Consider the following 19463-nt stretch of genomic DNA (forward strand, 5'->3'; position numbering starts at 1 on the left):
AACTAATACAGACCCCAGACCAGACCCCCTAAATACAGACCCCTTAAACTAATAGACACCAAACCTCCTAAATACAGACCCCAAACCAGGCCCCCTAAATACAGACCCCACACCAGACCCCCTAAATACAGTCCCCCTAAATACAGACCCATTAAACAAATCAATGCCCTTATACTTACATAGTCAGTCTTCTCTGTGGGGTCTTGCTGCTGCTGCTGCTCGAGGTCCTGCTGTCATGTGACCAGCAGGTCTCTAAGCAATAGTAAGAACTTCAGAGATAAGGTCATGTGACCTTTTGCAGGACATACATAATGCAGTTTTGTTGCGGTTTTTGCCGCGATTTGTGGCAAAATCGCGACAAAACTACAATGTACTCTGGGTGGCCATGATAATATGATAATCCGCCATTGATGGCCGGGCACGGAGCATACCCGGCCATACATTGGTTCTAATTGTACCTGTGTCCTATAGACGCAGGTACAATTATAGTGCAGGAGGGGGTGGCGCTGGCGCCCCCTCGAAGTTGTGCCCAGGGCACATGCCCCGCCTGCCCCCCTAGCTACGCCCCTGGTATAAATGCATACTGCATAACTATCTAGATTACTAAGTGTTGGCAGTATACATTTTCAAAACTGCTAGACCCAAGTGTATATGGGGAGTAAAGTCACAGACTAAGAAGATGGAAACCTGGCATGGTAACTAGGTGTAACTAGCCTTATAGACACTGTGTGTCAAAGGCTCCCCAAAGAAGGTATATATAAGAGGGGTAGAGAGGTAACGATATCACAGCATAGAGCATGCCTTACCTGTGGATGTCGTTATGTGCCCAAAGAAAGTTTGCACCCAGACGCGGGTTTCTCATTTACAGCTTTTTAAAGGGGACCCAGACAAATATATATCTTTAAGGCCCAGACAAACGTGGCTATCCTTAAAATTCTCTATCAATGAAGGAACTTGATTGCATTGTTCATTTTAGAACTTACAGGAATAAAAATGTTGCTTCTTAGTAATAGATCTTTATATGCGAACAGACTCATTTCTTACCACTAGGGGTATAAGAATACTACAGCCATATTGGGTATAACAGATTTTACTTGCACTTTGCTATGTGATATGTGGCACTTTTTACTTATTTGCGTTGCTTCTACTTGACCCACCACCGTTTAACCCCATAAAAGTAAATCTGGCAAGTTTTTTTTATTCTTATTTGTGCATGTGAGTGTGTAGTGAGCTTAGGCGGGGGCTTACCCAAGTCGACCCCTGGCAGAAGTGGAAGACACTATTGTATTCCCATAGTGACGTAAAAACTACAAGGCACCCTGCTTCTGAAGTTTAGCACAAAGTTGTGTTAAATAATCCTTAGAAAGTTTAATACATAATAAATTAGTATTCAGTTTGTAAGTGTTATTTTGTATTAGAATTTGGATATTGATTTCAGCAAGAGAACACTAAATCACTAATAGCCATATTTATATTACATTTCTTATGTTATAGCAAACATATTTGATATATTTCTTCAGAATATTGTCTGACTTCCAATGTATCCAAACATAATCTTTCTATAAAGCATAGGTAACCCTTGCTCCCCATCTATGATTCACTAGTACTAGAAATCCATAACTAGTTCTAAAGTGTTTACAGAAGCAATTTATCAGAAGGTTTATGTGTACTATCTGTACAAGATAATAATTCATTTCATATAGGCTCGCTCTCTAGAGTACATAATGTTGCACTATACAGAGAAACAAATATACTGCATTGGAAATTCAGAGCTTCAGAATATAAGGTAAAATGAAGTAATACAAAGCATATGTCAAGTAAGGAAGATATTGAAAACCTCAATTCAATTATATTAGTCAGGAGCCTTATTATCTTTAGTTCACGGCAAATAATAGTCTATGAAAATAGAATAGAGTATGACAAGTCTGTTATTCAGGCATTGCCTTTATATTACCCCTTGTTGTGATGTATCTACAGAAACTTCAGTTCTGAAAAAAATTGTAGGTTCATGAAAGAATGTTAAAAGTGATAGAAAGTTTAAAGTTAAAGCAATAGAATATCACTAGGATATGCCATCAATTTATTATTGGTGGGGGTCAGTGAGTGCTGATTTAGCGCTGCGGCTCCTACATTCTCAGGATCGGTGGGGGTCCTAGTGTCACAGGGAGTCATTGTCTGTCTGAGACTTCCAGATCTAAGTGGCAAATCATACTCAATGTAAATCAACACATCAAAACCACACCGACGCTTTATCCATGTTGGGGTGTTGGTAGTGGTATTTTTTGTCATGATTTGCGCAAAATCACAGCAAAAAAACACCACAAAAACCGAACATGTAAATACATCCTGAACCTAGATGGTATTTTTAGGTGAAATTGCCGTATCTAAAGGCTCCATTACATACTGTACACTTGTCAGAATAATTCCACGGACTCAGGAAATGTTCAGTGTAAAAAACTGTGAAAGGCCTCATGCACACGACCGTAGCCAAGTGCACGGCCGCGATTTTCGGGTCGGCCGGCAGCGGAATGTGTCACCCGCGAGCCGGCCGCAAATCGTGGGCCGTGCACTTGGCTGCGGTCGTGTGCATGAGGCCTTTCACTGTTTTTTACACTGAACATTTCCTGAGCACCCATTATTTTCTATGAGCCCGGACTGCAGAACATGGCCGTAATAAGTCATGTCCGTTCTTTCTGCGGTCCAGGCTCCTGGACCATGCACGGACCATGGAAACAACGGTCATGTGCATGGGCCAATAGAAATGAATGGGGCCACAATTCTCCTGTGGATTTTCGGGGGAATTATGGCCGCAAAAGCACGTTCATGTGCATGGAGCCAAATTCCAGATGTGATTGACAGCTGTGCTCCGATAAATCTCTGATCCCAGCAGTTTAGCCCCTTAGATTTTCCTAGGGAGTTTGACAGAGAGAAGAGGCTTCCTTTGTCAACCTATCTCCTGAGTTTATGGATAACCATGAAAGCTAGGGACTAATAAAGACCTGATCTGCTATAGGTGCCTGCCAGAAGCAAGGCCTAATATATTGCCTGTCAGTGATACACTGACAGGCAATAATGCTTTGGAATACTAAGTATTCCAAAGTATTATGTAGCAATCAAACGATCACAGATTTAAGTTTAACCCCTTCCCGACATTTGACGTATCCACACTTCAGATTAACGAGCGGCTTCCCGCTCGTTTAACTCGTTAAATGCTGCGGTCAATAGCGACTGCAGCATTTAAATTGTTAGAAAGAGGGGGGCAACCCCCTCTAACAGCTTATCGCGCTCCCCGCAATGCAATCGCGGGGGGGGGGTCGATGGTTGCTATGGCTGTCTTGGGGCCTAATGAAGGCCCCCAGGTCCGCCATCTTTGTGCTCTTATTAAGCCCTGCCTCCGGCAGTGTGTAAGGCTGAGTGAGGCCAGTGCCGGGAGTTGACCACTCCAATCACCTGACCTGAGTCACCTGGCCCAGGTCAGGTGACTAGACTGATTAATTCCCGGGCCGCACTGACCTCACTCAGACCACCACTGCGTGACCTGCTAAATGTGAGTCACGTCAGGCAGAGAGGTAGCGGTCAGCTACCGCTCTTCGCTCTGGGGCCCTTGTCCATACCTCCCAAACATCCCGGATTCAGCGGGACAGTCCTGGATCCCGGGTGTTGTCCCGCTGTCCTGGGCGGCCGGGGGTATGTCCTCAGGACACAGATACAGTTGAACCCAATACTTAAGCAGGGAACAGTCAGCTCCCTGCTTCAGCATTAGTTCAGAGGGAAGGGAGCTACTTTAAGCGCTGTGCCTGGGGATGCCCTTGACTTCACTATCCATATATCTACAAGGGCACTGGCACTTACTTTATATGTGGGCACTGGCACTAGGGGAAGCTTTGGGGGCATTATACTGTATAAAGGGTGGGGGCTAGTGGGTATTATACTCTGTGGGGGCAGCTATAGGGGCATTTTGCTGTATGGGGCATTAAGCCGTATGGGGCAGCTATGGAGCATTATACTGTATGGGGAAGCTATGGGGGCATTATACTGTATGGGGGCATCTGTGTGGGCACTATACTGTATGGGGGCATTATACTGTTTGGAGCAGCTATGGGGCATTATGCTGTATGGGGGAATTTATTTGGGTATTATACTGCATAGGGGCATCTGTGAGGGCATTATACTACATGGGAGAATCTGTGTGCGCATTATACTGTATGGGGGAATCTGTTGGATTTGTACTGTATGGGTGTATCTATGGGGGCATTATACTGTATGGTGGCAGCTAGAGGGAATTAAACTGTGTGGGAGGCACTATGGGAGCATGATACTGTGTGGGCTCAACCGGTTATGTATGGGCAGAGAATGGGTGGGATTAGACGCATTGCTTAAAAATAAAAATAAAATTGTCCCTCTTTGTAATACTTGAAAGTCGGGAGGTATGCCTATGTAGGCTGGGGCGCGCTGGGCTCTATGTGTGGGACTATCTATAAGGGGCGGACTGTGTGCCACTCTCTACAGGGGGGGACTATGTGGCACTCTCTCCATGGGGCTGTGTGGCACACTACAAGGGGTGCTTTGTGGCACTCTCTACAAGGGGGGCTGTGTGGCACTCTCTACATGGGGGGCTGTGTGGCACTCTCTACAAGGGGGCTGTGTGGCACTCTTCAAGGTGGTTGTGTTTCACTCTCTACAAGGGTGACTGTGTGTGACTCTCTACAAGGGGAGGTGTGTGGCACTCTGTACAAGGGGGAGATATGTGGCACTCCGTACATGGGGGAGGTATGTGTGACACTCTGTACAAGGAGGGGCTGTGTGTGTTGGGCTATCTACAGAGGGCTGTGTGTGTTGGTGTGTTGGGCTATCTACCGGGGGCTGTGTGTATTGGGCTATCTACAGGGGGCTCAACTGGGGCATTATTACTGTGTGGGGTCACGGTTACTGATGGGGCACATTTATTGTGTGGAGCACTGAGGGATCATTATTACCATCTGGAGCACTGTGGATTAATATAAATGTAACTACTCCTTAGCAAGTAAGCGAGCTGTTACATTTATACAACTTTACAATTACAATCGGCCCTTTGAAGGTAACTGTAAGGTCTATGGCCACGGCCCGTCGTTCTGACTTAAACCTCGACGGCCGTGGCCATGGACATCCTACCTATGTGCAGCGTTGTCCTCCTGTGAGGCGCCGGCACTCACTTCCGGACATCGAGACTGTCTCCGGAGGGCGCGTGCGCCCACGCGTGCACGATCTTAATGGGCCAGTGCGCGCATATTGCATTAAGTCTGCAATCTATCCCAGGATGCCCTGGGCTATAAAAAGGGCTCTGCCCTCTTGCTCTTTGTCAGAGCGTTGTTTGTTACCCAAAGTTTGTCGTGCTAATGGTCTCCCAGTGTCTTCCAGTTTCCCAGTGTACCTTGTTCCTGTATCCCATATCCTGTTTCCATGTTACCCAGTTCTAGCGCCATGCTGTGCTGTTGCCGTGTTGTGCTGCGGTCTACGCCTGTTTTGCTACGCCTCACCTGACGTCTTCCCGCCGCCTGGTCCCAGACGTGCCTGCCTTGCTAATGTCTACGTTGCCTCAGGTATCCTCACTGAACTATTGAACTCTGTACTTTACCTGTTTGGCCAGCTGCCATCCCGCTACGGTACGGCCCAGTGAGTCCACATCCTGCATCGTGACAGTAACCATAAGGCTGATGTGGCCCTCAGTAAAAATAAGTTTGACACCCCTGTCCTAAAGTAATGTAAAAAATATATATAATTGTATTGCCATGTCCGCTATTCTAGTATAACATTATTTAATCTGCAAGGTGAAAGCCATAAAAAAATAAAGGTATAAATTTCCAGAATTGCTATTTTTTGATCACCTTAGCTACAAGAAAAATTCAATAAAATGTCATCAAAAAGTTTTATGTAACCAAAATTGATGACCATAAAAACTACGGGTCACTCCTCAAAAAGCAAGCCTTCACACCACTCCATCTATTTGAAAAATAAAAAAAAGTACAGCATAAAAATATTTGGTATTGCTGTAATCATTTTGACCGGCAGAAAAAGTTAACATGTCGTTATTACTGCACGTGAACAGCGTACAAACGAAACTCACAAAATAATCGTTGTTTTTTCCCATTCCACACGCAAAGCATTTTTTTCAGCTTTCCAGTACATTTTAAGGTACAATAAGTGCTGCCATTAAAAACTACAACTCGTCCCACAAAAAACAGGCCCTCATCCGGAAAAAAGTTATAGCTTTAGAGATGCAGGGGGGAAAAAACTATAAAGAGAAAACGAAAAGTGCCTATGGTGGCAAGGAGTTAATATGCATGGCTGGGCGCAACACGGACACTGCTACAGGTGCTTGTCATCAGTAGCAGAGAGGATGAGTCAATGGCCGCAACGAGCAGGTACGCCAGCAGCGCTCATGCACAAGGCCATATTATGACTACATAATACTGTGTCTAGAGTCTGCTATAAACCACAGAAAAAGGGACATATATATACTTTAAAAAAATCACAGAAAAAAAGCCATACTTACTGATACAAGGACAGGCCCAATCACTAGCTCCCAGCAGGATGAAGTCAAGCACAATGCTACATGGAGGAAGGTTACACAGGTGCAAAATACTGACAAACAACCACTCTAACACATACTATTCATGAGGGGGGTGGGTGCTTAGTGTTATCTTTGCCCACAGATAAAGCTTATACAAGGGTTCCAGTTACATGGTTACATGTAGTGCACCATGCCGGCTTGCAGCCTATTAATCACACCCATACCATTAGATTAGGCGGACTATCCAGCAATATCTAGGTGCACCCCACTATGTGCTGACAATCCACTATCCCCAGCATTAAAAAACCTGGCAGCATCCTGAAAATATATACATGATAAACATAAGGTATTAGTTGATATTAAGTCTGTATGGGCACCTACTGTTTTGTAGATGGATTCCATATGATTCTGTGAGAAAAATAATTGTGGTATGCAGTTTTGTATTTTGGAAAAAGTGCTTATACGTCTGTAATACGGAACAGTAGGGACTCTGCGTGGCGACATACAGGGTTCCGTGGACGTGGCCTTCTTGTTTTGTTTTAGTCTTAATTTCACTTGAGTCATTATTTTTCCATTATAAAATATAATGTAACTACTTGTATTTCATATTATAACTGTACCAGTATCTATCGATTAGGCAGTGATTCTATTCAGTCTGATAGGACACAACAAAACACAAAAACATAATCATTTATCTCCCAGTGAGTGGGTGTAAGTGACGTGACAACATTACACAAAGTCAGACAAATCTCCATAGAAACACGTAATCATTGACATTTAAGGTCCTCATACTGAAAGGAGGCTTACTGTGACCTATTCCTTTTATGAAACAAATCCCTAGGCTTTAGTCATATAATGATTTCCCGTTATGGCTTTACATTTCAAATTTCTTTTTGACATCCACATTTTCTAAAAATGGATCTAGAATGGCACCCTTATCATGTTGTCAATTATTACTTTTAATTACCCTCCAGCGTTATTTCATAAGTAAGCTACAAATGAAACGAAATCTGCCTTTCACTAACCTCGGACATTTTTCAAAAACATTTACTTGGTATTAAATGTTATTTTATCTTTACAAAAAGAATCGGGTGCTTCATTGCATTTGTTGCTAGCTTGACAATATTAGCACTCATGTACACGACCATAGCGTGATTCTGTTTTGTATGGAGCCATAATAGGGTTGATATAGAGGTGTGTGAGGCCTCTGATGTAGCTCTGTATGTCTCTGAATTCATACCGCTGCCTTGTATGAAACCTGATAAACTTCTTAAAGGGGTTTTCCCATGAGAGACATTTGTGACATATCCACAGGATATGAAGCAAAGTAAAAGATTTTGAAGCAGCACAAGTCCCGAGTCTGGTGCGGTGCACGCTGTCAAGCCAGGCAAAGCCACTCTGGCATGATGCAAAATTCCAAGAAAGATAGTAGAACAACAGCACACGTCTCCAGATAATCAAAGTGGTTTTATTGTCAGAACATCCACGACAAACAAGCCTGTTTGTCGTGGATGTTCTGACAATAAAACCACTTTGATTATCTGGAGACTTGTGCTGTTGTTCTACTATCTTTCTTGAAATATCCACAGGATATGTCATAAATGTCAGATAGATGCTACACTGTTTCCGTAATTCATGGTCGAAGAGCACACGATTCAAAAGTTCTATGTGGGTACTGTCTAGCCTTTCACATTAAATATGGATATATATGGGTCCAACTATTGGATTGTTCTAGTTTCCTAATACTATATCAGTGTAGGCCAATTAAAAAGTGTCTGTCATCACATCTCCGCCTCCCAAACCGATAATACCACTATATAGGGAAGTATAAGGCTGGATTCACACAAGCATGTTCGGTCCGTAAAGGACGGAACGTATTTCGGCCACATGTCACGGACCGAACACACTGCAGGGAGCCGGGCTACTAGCGTCATAGTTATCTATGGCGCTAGGAGTCCCTGCCTCTCCGTGGAACTACTGTCCCATACTGAAAACATGATTACAGTACAGGACAGTTGTTCCACAGCGAGGCAGTGACATAGATAATTTATGATGCTAGGAGCCCGGCTCCCTGCAGTGTGTTCGGTCCGGGACTTGCGGCCGAAATACGTTCCGTCCTTTACGGACCGAACATGCTCGTGTGAATCCAGTCTAATTGTTTTTCAAACATACCTATGCTGCCCAAGTCAGACTATAATGAACCAGAAAAAAGTGCTTTTATTCTTCCGGGTGCCATATGCACATGAGCACTGATGAGTCCTGCAATCCAGGAAATGGCCATTCGAAGCAGAAACCACGTAAAATGCAGGACACTTCCTGTATTGCAGGACTCCTCAGTGGGCATTTGCATATGGCGCCTGGAGGAATAAAAGCACTTTTTTATGGTTCATTATGGGCTGACTTGGGTAGCATAGATATATTTGACAAACTGTCATGCTTCCCTATATAGCGGTAATAGCAGTTTGGGAGCGAAAATGGGATAATATCATAATAGGTACCAAAATCCCCATTGTCTTTATGTGCCATTAAATAAAATTATATATAATAGAGGGTACAGGATAATTGACTACTCACACAGCTATTGACATCACCATGCTTCTATTGTTTATTACACTAGCTATTGGCAAATACTTTTCATAGTAAAGATGTTGTCACCAACAACAACATCTTTTACTCATGAATTTCTTTATTAGTTCATTTAGCTTCTGATTTATTGTTTAATAATAATTTATTAGATTTATGAAGGTGACATGAAGCATTTAAAGAAGCCGGGATAATCATGTTATTTCTATCTGCACAGAGATAAATATGATTTGTTGAACTCATTAAATGGCGTATTAGTTGTGCTAGCATCAGACACGTGTATGCAAACAACATGGCATATGAGTCAAGAATTGTTATGTTGTTTTAATCATTATCATAGAGCAATTCTACTGTGGCACCATGCTATAAGAGCTCTCCAGTGCCCAACAAAACTGCAATGAAAGCATCACTGTCTCAAATGAATATTGTGTAGCAGCTGCATATATGGCTGCTAAATACATTAGTTTCTGAACATAAAATTACACTGGTATTTTGAAATTACCAAGAGGAAACATTTTGTCAAATTGAACTGAAAACTGATTTTGATATTGTTTTACAGATCTTGCCCAAAATATGGTTGTCATTACATAATATACAGTAGGTATGTTGCTGATCAGGGTTGGATTATAGGGAGGATTTACCAACTATGCCCTCCGAGTTTGTCTCCAACAATATAAAAACATTTAATATATAGCAGAAGTAAAATGATGCAGCTTTTATTTATATTTATTACTAGAGATCGTAGCTCTAGTCTCCTGCCTACCCTGCCCACTAAAGTTGATACTGTGGTAAAGCATGCATGTGTCTTGCCATCCGAAAAACGACATAAACATATCTTTCCTAGCATTTATCTCCTGATGGAACAAAAGATCAGTAAGTTTACATCTGCGTTGGATGCTCCGTTAGGGGCAACTGGCAGATCCAGCCGAAAATACGGGAAACGATAGCACAGCATGCTGCGCTTTTGTTTCCGGTAAACCCACAAACACCCCGACAGAATGGCAACAGAACCGATTAAAGTCAATGAGTTCCGTCAGCTGCCGGTTGTGTCTGCTGTGCAACGGAGCCTGCGTTTTCGGTTTTTCCCTTGCTCTGCTCCTCTAACAGCAGTACAATGGAATGGCAAATACTTTTGTGAGCCTAGCTTTAAAATGCAACTAACGGAACTCTGTTTCCCCCCAACAACAGACCCCAGGGAACAGCAGCGCTACTTTCATACACATTAGATTGTCATCAGATCCTATTGACATAAGCAGCATCTGCATCCGTTTATCTAATGTTTATATCCAGCATTAGTTATCCATACATTATACAACACTGCTACAATTGTATTTTTATGCAACGGTTCTTAGGTCGGGTAATAGTAGAGGCTATGTGATCTGAGGCAGCACTCCATTACTCTCCTTCTTGGTCAATAGCCATAACATAGCCTGAAGGTGTGTTTAGGGTAATTGACCTGTTGAAAAACAAATGATGGTCCCACTAAGCACAAAACAGTTGAAATGGCATGTCATTGTAGAATGCTATGGTAGCCAGGCTGGTTAAGTGTTCCTTAAATTTTTAATAAATCACCAACAGTGTCACCAGCAAAGCACCCCCACACCATCACACCTCCTCCTCCATGCTTCACAGTGGGAAACACACATGTGGGAACCATCCGCTCACCTTTTCTGCGTCTCACAAAGATATTGCCGTTGGAACCAAAAATCTAAAATTTTGACTCTTCAGTACAGATTTCCACTCGTCTTATGTCCATTTCTGTTTATTAGCCCAAGCAATTCTCTTCTTCTTCTTGTTCCTCAGTAGTGGCTTCTTTGCAGCAATTCGACCATAAAGGCCTGATTCTTGCAGTCTCCTCTGGACAGTTGATGTTGAGATACTTGATCTCTGTGAAACATTTAGGTGGACTCTGATCTGAGGTGCTGTTAATTTGCGATTTCTGAGGCTGGTAATGCTAATGAACTTATCCTCTGCAGTAGAGGTATCTCTTCCTTTCCTGGGGCGGTCCTCATGAGAGCCAGTTTCATCATAGCGTTTGATGGTTTTCATGACTGCACTTGAGGATACCCTCAAAGTTCTTGAAAATTGTGGATTGACTGACCATTATGTCTTAAAGTAATGATGGACTGTCATTTCTCTTTACTTAGTTGAGTGGTTCTTTCCATAATGTGAATTAAAACAGTAGTTAAATAGGGCTAAACACTGATGGTCTAAAACCAAGGGCATGAAAGGCATTAAATTCAACAAATGAACTCTTGACAAGACATACCTGTTAATTGAAAACCATTCCAGGTGACTACCTTATGAGGTTATATGAGAGAATGCCAAGAGTGTGCAAATCTGTGTTCAAAGCAAAAGGGGGCTACTTTGAAGAACCCAAAATAAAAAGCATATTCATGTTTGTTTAACACTTTTTTGTTTACCATTTAATTCCATATGTGTTCCTTCAAAGTTTTCATGTCTTTAATATAAATCTACAATGAAGAAAAAAAACAAGAAAATCCAATGAATTAAAAGTTGTGTCCAAACTTTTGACTGGTACTGTAGATTGTGTTCTCTTATATCACTCCCTGTCCCCATTGGAGCAAATAATACCAGCCATGCACAAACATTGCTGGGGCCAATTTCTTAAGAAGCCAATTTACCAGTCAGAATGATTTTGGAGTGTGATAGTTACAGAACAGAGCATAATTCTACATTACCACTCTAGTCCCTTTACAAGTAATATTAATGCACTTGATTAGAATTGATCTCAGGGAGACCCAATTGTTTACCGTGGGGACTAGAAGACACAGTATGGAAGAAGTGTAATTAATCTCAAAGAAAAATATCTTCTTAAATGCCAGGACAGTGCATAACCAGTGCACAGGTCAGTACTAGTCATTACTAGTTTTAGTTCTTCATTTATTGCATCTTTTTTTGCACTCTCCCCTGAATACTGCCATTTTGGCTCACAAAACCTGTGCGTTCCAAATGAAGATGACTATATGTATAGCTATATCACAGAAAATAGCAAGTTTATGTTTTTGTAGGCTTATAAATAAGTCTTAGGGTAAGTTCACATGTAGCATACATACTGCACATTTTCCACAACGGATTTCGTTGTGGAAAATCTGCAGCATAATACAATAGCAGCAAAGAGGATGAGATTTGAACAAATTTCTTCTGGCCGCCAGTGCAGATACGCTGTGGACCTTTACGCAGGGTATCCGTCCTGTGCGAATATAGCCTTACCATCTCCTAGGGAAATATTCAACATGGTTCCTGCAATAGTTAACAGTCTATGAATGATCAATAATTTGCACATTGTAAAAGTTAAGACCTATTCATAGGCACAGTTTCCTACACTTAGTTTCAGTCAATCGGCATAAGGATGTGTACAAGCCTGTGGCTCAATTTCATCTCATTAACAGGTCTACAGGAGTCTTCGTAAGTGTTAGTAGCAGCTCATTAAATGAAATCTGAAGAGCTGAACTGAGAACGGCATACATATATGCATTGTTATTGTTTACCCCTGAGAGTGCATGCCACCTACTGTACTCCAAGAAGCAATTTCTGAACATATTTATATTTTTTATAGCTAATGTCAACCAATTAAAGTTATATATTTAGTAAAATAAAAGATAAAAACTGACATTTAAAAAAATATAGCTACATATCAGGATGCAAAAATAAACCTGAACTATAATAAACAAATAGAAAATGTTCATTGCGATAAAAAATGTCAATATGATATTTTGTGAATCCAAACTTTCTAAAAATCTTAGGTTTGTTTGTGTTTTTAATCTAAACTGCAATGAAAAAGCAATTACCAAGACTTTAATTTATATTTTCAAAAAGTAAAATGTATAGATAAATAGATCTAATAATTTATTATAAAGTAAAATGTATTATATATTAATCAAAATGTTTCCTAAATTCATATTTAAATATGTTCAATGTCATTATTTAGAGTATATGGCGATATGATATGTGTACAGTATATTGTGGCATTTTTACATGTATATTATATCACAACATATTTATCGGCAGAGTATATGGTGGAATTTTTTTTATATATACAGTATACGGCAGCATTATGTGTACAGTATCTGCCTGCATACACATCAACCGTCAGTCACTGGTGAGGGGGGTAGGGAGAAGTAGGGGGAGCACAGGGCTCATGAATAGAGTGGACTCATAACTATTATTCACATTAGAAATATTATTTTTTAGCGGCTATTTTTTGGCTGTTTAGTATAATAGCCCAGAAGACCTGTCATTATAATATGTGGCCCATAAATATGACATCATATTCTGCTTAATAATATGTTTTTATTGCGAGCTTCACACAGTGCTAGATCAAGTGCGAAAATATCCTCTGTCCCCTGCGGTAAGATGGTCTGTTTGTCAGATGTCTAAATTTTTTGGGCAAGTAAACATTACATACAGGGCATGTCCAACAAAAAAGGCCAGGGCTCCGTACGGAAATTGTGCACGTTAATCATCGCACTCTGCTATTGAAGTAGATCGCAGTGCTATATATCGTGTGTTATCACTGCTAATGTCAACCAATAGAGAATAGCATAATATCGTTTGAGTTGTTTCATGTGCCACCATAGGTAAACATTAGCAGCGATAATGTTGGACATCTCAATGCAACCTATTACTATAGCAATGCAGTGCTATGATAGTCGTGCATAAAATTGTCGTGTACATTTGGCTTTAGGCATCTGACTCATAGAGCATCTAACCACAGGGAAAAGTGGATAGATGTGAACACAGCATTAAAGTGGATTTCCCATCGTGGACATTTATGGCATAACTACAGTATTTGCCATAAACGTCCGATCAATGCGGATCCCACCTCTGTGCGCCTACACCTACCTGTGGAATGGGACCCCGTGACCCCCATCCTACTTTGTTCAGTTCCGTTGCTCCCTGGCCACTGTATGACGAGGTGGTTGTTAGTATGGAAGCTGTGGAGCTTGCTGAGCTATGGTGTTTCCATAACTCCTATAAAAGGTAATGAGAGTTACGAAAACAGTGTAGCCCAGTGAGCTATGCTATTTTTCTAGCTCCCAAATGCCAGAAACAGCATAGCTCGCTGAAATTTCCATACTCCCGACCACACCTTGAGAAAGGTGACGGCAAAACGCGCGTTGGGGTCCTGAGGTGGTGGTCTTTCCAGTGGTGGAGTTTCTTTGGAACATGTCCCATGATGGGTTAGTATTGATTGGCTCAATTCACTAGATGCCTATCGGGTACTTTGAAAGCATACTTGCATTCACACATTCACATGTATACTTTGTGTTACTACTAGGGTTACCTATTTCTTTACTTTGGGTTTCTTATAGCCTTACACTTCTCATTATTTTTTATGTTTTTGGTTCCAACCTTGATGGTATACTGTTTACATTGCATTTGCATTTTCATCTTTTTGGCATATGTTTGCTTTTTGCACATGTATATCTTTGCTGGATAGTTGACCACCGCCTTAGTCTGGTTTTATAAACCTTTTAATGTTTTATATTGAGACAGTTTTTGTCAGATTTTTTGTAATTCCAATAAAGATTTATTGATATAACTATGATGGATTTTTCATTGATCTTTGTGGTATACAGTGATAAGTTTTGTTCTTAGCTTTGGTATACCATGACATGTATCTTCAATAAGGGACTCACTCAGGTTCTTTTTTAGTTAAATCATATACTAATGACCTATCCTGCCATATAAGTTTGTACGGCATAAAATACAACTCCCAGCTTCGCCTAAATAATGGTAAGGATATGCTGGGAGTTGCTATTTTGCAAAAAAGAATGCTACCACCCATCATCCCGCTGCAGATCATACAGTGATTATAGTACTGATCAGTCATAGGGAGAATAAACATTTATTTAAAGTGACTCACAGATGACGTCTTCTCAGATGGGAGTCGTTTTCTTTTACTATTCGTTCCCATCTGATCCAGACCTCCATGATGACATCTTCTGGCCATGATCCATTTGCCACTCAGATGTCTTGGGCTCTTCACTTTTCAAACATTTCCACACCTATAAACAAAGATAACATTCTCATGGTGCCACACTCTATGCCCCTGAATATAATAGCACCAAATACTGTGTCCCTGAATATAATAGCACCGTACAATGTTCCCCTGAATATAATAGTACTATACACTGTGCCCCTAAATATAATAGTACCATACACTGTGACCATGAATAAAAAAATGGCAAATAGTGTAAAGTAAAGCACATGTAAATAATAAATAAATGCTATAGGTATGTTTCCAGAGGTCATAGTCAATGGTGCTGATATTTTTAGACTTAAATAGCATCACAGAATATTTTCTTCTTTATGCATTAGTTGGAGCTTCTATTATTTTTGCTGAGTATTTCATGTAGTACAGGAGTTGCTGTTAGTATTCTACCATACTGTTCCATTGTCTTCTTGTCTTTTCATACAGTATGCTTCAGATCAGGCTAGCATATGATACATTTTAGAAGATAGTGCAGTTCTGGATTACGTGTGACATAAAATAAACGTGTGTATGATCTCGCTATTTGCGTGCATACTTGGCTTCAGTTTTAAGGCGTTGTGCGGCTTCCAAGTGCAGATAGTAGCATTGACATCATCTGTTCATGGTGACTTGGCGAGGCAGTGATTATATTATATTTCAACCTACCATTACTTTTCAACTTTAGGCGTTTAATGTTATTTCAAAGTCAGGTAAGCATTCTTATTTGATTTTTTGATTATTTGAACTGGCTTACAGATTTAGCATTTTTAGTGGATGTAACCGCTCATTTAAATTAGTTAAACATGCGTCTTCAAGGTGAAAACCAACTTATCAATACAATGTTTCAAACCATAACAGCATTCCAAATGAAACTGAAATTATGGCAAGCTCAAATTAAGGCAAACAATTTTATATTTGCGACTCCATTTTCAGTCAACATAAATATGTTACGTGACAATTTTTAAATGAAATGCAAAGAGCTGCAATCTGACATTCAATTTAAAGAAAATTTTGATCGTGTCTCTTTACTGGACTTTTATAGGTCATATCTTCCCAGAGACAAATATCCCTTGCTTCACAATCATGCCTTATTCATGTCATCGCTTTTTGGCAGCTACATTTGCGAGCAACTATTTTCAAGAATGAAACACATTAAGAGTAAAATTAGAACCAAAATATCTGATGAGCACCTTGAGAACTCACTGAGAATTGCAACTACTTCTATCAAACCAGATATTGATGCATTTGTTTCTCAAATACAATGCCAAATATCCCACTAGTTTTATGTTGCCCTCTTTTCTTATACTTTTATAATAGAAAATATACATTTGAGGTGGCAGATGTCACGAAAATTATGCACAGACCTTTTTTTCAGCTATAGTTAGTGTTTGAGTATTTCATGCTTCGGACTATACATTTCCCCTGCTTTCCATTTTGGTCCATGACAGGAAGTCCTGAGCAGGGGAAACCCTCTATGGCATCCATATGTCGTAATAGGGCATATGGACTGGACATAGGTTGACTTTATAATACAACCCCTTTAATGAGCATAAAATAAATAAATACATTGATTGTGTCAAAATAAGTTCTGTTCACATCTGCTTTGCGAATTCCGTTCTGCTCCATCAGAGGAGTAGAACAAGGGAATCACTGAGATCTATTGCACCACGGACACCACCGGTGGTTGTTGGAACCAATTTTCTTTAATGGGTTCCGTGGGGGTGTCTGTAGTTCTACTGGAAACAATAGTGCAGCATGCTGCGCTATTGTTTCCAGTATTTTCGTTGGAATTTGTGACGTAGGACCCTTAGGCCTCATTCACACGGCAGGGTTTCCCGGCCGGGTGCCGGCCGTTCATAAATCGGCCGGCACCCGGCTGCATTAGGAATAATAGACCCCTAATGGGGCTATTCACACGACCGATTTTTTGACGGCCGGAAAATCCGGCCGTCAAAAAATAGGACATGCTCTATCTTTGCCCGGACACCCGGCCGCCCGGCTCCCATAGAAGTCTATGGGGCCGGGTATTACACGGCCATCACCGGAATGTGTTCCGAGTGATGGCCGGGTTTCCCGGCGCTTGCGCTCTATCTCCTCCTCCTCACAGCGCAGAGTGCATGTGAGGAGGAGGAGTTGATGCCATTCTGACGAATGGCATCGCTGTACACTGTGTTGCAGGGCCGGGGTGTACAGCAGGTGGAGGGAGCGCTGCGCTGGCTCCCTTCCCCTGCTTGTTAAAAGCACCCTGGCTCGGCGACACCTTCGATGGCGCCGCTAGTAGTAGTAGCAGCAGCTGCTGCGGCTGCTACTACTGTAGCGACGCCACTATAGCAGAGCGGGGAGGTATCTCCCCGCTCTGCTATGTGCTAGCCGCACTTTAGCTCCTTGAAGGAGCGGAATCCCCGTGTTTTCGGGGATTCCGCTCCTGGACAGAGCGCTTGATGTCTCTGTCCATATCTGGGCAGTGACATCAGGGGAAACTCCTGAAGCGGAATCCCCGAACACATGGGGATTCCCCTTCAGGAGCTGCCGCTGATGTCACTGTCCGGATCTGCCCGGCCCGGCACGGATGCATAACTTTATGCAAACCGGCCGGGCAAAATGGCCGATTTTACCGGCCGACACTCGGGCTCGGGAACGACCCGGTCGTGTGAATCCCGCCTAACGCAAATGTGAATGTTAAAACAGGGCAGGGACCGGAAGTCTTTTTGTAGGCACTGCATATTTCTTAGCACAGAATGTAGGTGAACAAACAGGCCAGTTACACTAGTTTTCTGTTTAACAGTTAAAACATGATTTACATCAATAACAAAAAAAATACTAACACCCATTACATTTTACATTTAACAAGTTATAAATATCAAACACAAAGTGGATTAATTTTGTATTAATCTTCCTGAGCACAGGCCAGAACACCTTGTACAGATCTAATGTACTTTACAAATTAATGGCAGTTTGCCACATCCATAATAGCACTTGCTGTTTATCTCTTACAGCTGCCCCTTTTTTTGTAATTATTTAAATCCCTTGGCACTTGCGTCAAATTTTTCTTTTTCTTAAAAAAATAAAATAAATCATCAGTGTGATGTTTCTCCTGATACAATTGAATACTACTGTGCAATAGTAGTTGCCCTTTTTTCTTCACAAGATGTTTTTTATTATTTTTAAACCAACCATTTGTGTTCGATGATTTTGTAAGCGAAATAAATGTTAAGGCCCTTTCACGCGGGCCGATGATCGGATGAACGGGCGCTCGTATGAATGCAAATTTTTGATCATTGTCCTATATAAACATGTTGGTATCTTTTATGCTGCTATAAAAATGATCGTTTGTTGTCAGCACATCTCCCTTTGTAAAGAGGGGATGTGCTGCCAACAAGATGCAAACTAGATGTAAATGAACGATCACTTTAACTATCGTTGGTCCCCATAGACACACAATTATTGCTTCATGTAAATGGAGCAAATGAGCGCTCATGGACATGTCGATCGGCACTCGTTACCGAGCAGTAATCTGCCGGTGTAAAACCAATCCTTACGGATAGTTAGCAATTACATTACACGGACCTTCAGTACTTTTTTTTAAATAACGTCTTTCCTAAGAAGGTTAGGTTAAATCCCATGATATAAAGGCAATGTTCCCTCAAAGCCATTGTAGCTACTGTGACAAGCTGGGGACAACTTAGCTCACAGGATCACCATCTCCCGGGTGAGATGGTTGGCACACATAGAAAGTTCACTCCAACTCCTTGAATAAAAGGTTTAAACCAGCCACAGCTAGCTTTATTGTCTTCACCACAGCAGTCAGAGTTACAACAATAAACATACCAAATAAACCCTAGGCCGTCCAGCCTCTAACTAACACATTCAGTGTCCCTCACTACGAGACACTGAGCCTTGTGCCCAGCACCTCAAAACCTTCACAGTTTTACCTCACACGGTGGTGACTCTCACAGGCTAGCATGCCTGTCTTCCCCAGACTGAGACCCCTTTGTGAACTGCACACCCCTGAATTAAAGAGCCGTCTCAGATGAAGCCTAACTAACTCATCCGACAGCCCAAGACATGGACTGTCTGTATGGAGTGGAAGCCCGCCCTTCTCCTTCACACTCCAGAAAACCAGGCTCTATTCCAGGCTTTGGAGTTTCTGCACTGTTCAGTAGCTGCACTGCTACACTACTTAGTTGGAAAATCAAGGGCCGGGGCAATGTTTCCTATCTGCAGGCTAATCCACAACACCATCAAATAAATAATACTGTATAGCACCCAAACAATTAGCCATTCCATTTCACATAGCATGCAGATAAATAGTTATATACAGCTCACAGTTTT

Source organism: Rhinoderma darwinii, chromosome 2 (genome assembly GCF_050947455.1).
Source record: "Rhinoderma darwinii isolate aRhiDar2 chromosome 2, aRhiDar2.hap1, whole genome shotgun sequence".
In the NCBI taxonomy this organism is placed as follows: domain Eukaryota; kingdom Metazoa; phylum Chordata; class Amphibia; order Anura; family Rhinodermatidae; genus Rhinoderma; species Rhinoderma darwinii.